We start from the raw sequence: 2,090 nt of genomic DNA on the forward strand, positions 1-2,090 counted from the left end.
GAAATATGTAAAATAGCATAGTTTTGAACAATGCCTTATTCTTGAACGAGTATTCTAAGCTGTATCCACAAGTAATCCAAGTAATCCTGCCAGCGCAGAGGGCAGTTAAATGACTCAACAACTTTCATCTTCAGAATAAAAACATACATTTCAACTTTTTAAAGCAACATCAAATTAAGATATGCATGTCTGAGAGGTAGTTCGTCTTTTTCTTTTTCTAATATATATAATTTTAGATACAATGACAATTAATTTGCGTAGAGAGGAGAAATATAAACTATAGTTTTTTAGAGTTAAAAATCATTTTATTTATTATTATTATTATTATTATTATGTATTATGTATTATTGAACAGGTTGCTATGTCAAGTTAGCAAAATATATTGCGTGTGCTTGAGGCGCCTGCGTGATCACTGCATTTTATTTATTTTTTACTTTTTATGAGAGGAAATGGTTACTCTGTCATTTATGGTCATACAGACAGTAGCTAAACATAATTCAAAACTGTAAAGTATTTGCAGAATAAAGAAAACATGAAGGGTGCCACTTAATATTTGCTTTCCTTTCCGTGAACTTTGGAGCTTGTTTTGTTGAACTTTTGTTTTGTAATCTTTATATTATTTTCGTGAAATATTTTTTTTTTCTCTTTTATACCATTTTATTGATTGATTCGTTGTAAAATAATGCTTACATTGTCCTTGAAATAGGCTATAGGAAAGCGGAACAGATACCTACGAGATCAAAGGCGGATATTGCGTGCTGGTGTGCTGATAAACATGATATAGTTTCAGTTCTGTTGCTTTTATATGAAAATAAATATCATACACAAGACACTCAAAGTGCTTGCTATTTAATTCCATACGAAAGGCATATTTATCATCCATTTTTTATGTATTTTAGATGTTGATAGTAAAATGACAATCACATATCACACATAGAATGCACTGTCATAATGTTTGGGAATATTCACACGGAATTAAACACATAACCACCTGATATTAGATTAAAAATAAAACATTTTAGAAGAGAACGCAACATCAAACTGTGTCCTCAGCCATCAATTCTGCACAGATTTTGCTCATCTCAAACGAGTCTTCTAGCTTGCAGTGATGTTTGCTGCTGCTTCAGTTCTGACTGCCCCCTACTGATCATGTTTTTCCTGTGTCAATTAATTTTTGTTATCCCGCGTAATACTTTCCGTATACCGCGTGTCACTTTCCTTCCTGCGTGCAATTTGGATGGCCAGATCTGTAAGGAAAGGAAAGGAGGTGAAGTGAGGCCAAGTATGGTTACCCATACTAGGAATTTGTGCTCTGCATTTAACCAATCCAAGTGCGCACACACACAGTAGTGAACACACACACACACACCATGAACACACACCCAGAGCAGTGGGCAGCCATTGCTGTGGCGCCCGGGGAGCAGTTGGGGGATCGGTGCCTTGCTCAAGGGACTCACCTCAGTCGTGGTATTGAGGGTGGAGAGGGTGCTGTACATTCACTCCCCCACCTACAATCCCTGACGGAGACTCGAACCTGCAACTTTTGGGTTACAAGTCCGACTCTCTAACCATTAGGCCACGGCTGCCCCACGGCTGTAAGTGGTAACGCTCCTTCCGTTCCCCAGATAGTGCTCAATTATTTTCTACACCCCACTGTCACCCGGTCCCCGTGTCTCGTCCTTGCAAAGATATGGTGCACTGTTTACCATATATTTGGTATTGATGTCAGCATAGAGGCAGAACTTAACCAAATTTATCAGGTTTGCTTGCTATGTACTGGATGAAGCTACGCCTTGCTTTTGTTGGAAAGAGCTACTCATCAACAGTTATGTTGACACCGGGCTTATAGCAAGCGATGCTGTTCTGGATAAATTTCTCCAAAATTTCGGCCACTAGTGTAAACTTGTTCACTTGCACCCATGTGCGTCTGGTCTCCTTTTTTATCGAAACGCAGGAATCGGGAGATTTCATGGAATCTGTTTCGGGACATGGTCTCCTTGAAAAATGCATAGCCCCAGTCGACGCTCGCCAAGTCCATGCCTGTTGTGGAACCCAACGGACAATAGAGGGCACTCCAGTTCAGTATAAGA

The sequence above is a fragment of the Garra rufa genome, chromosome 1 (assembly GCF_049309525.1).
Source record: "Garra rufa chromosome 1, GarRuf1.0, whole genome shotgun sequence".
Taxonomy (NCBI): Eukaryota; Metazoa; Chordata; class Actinopteri; order Cypriniformes; family Cyprinidae; genus Garra; species Garra rufa.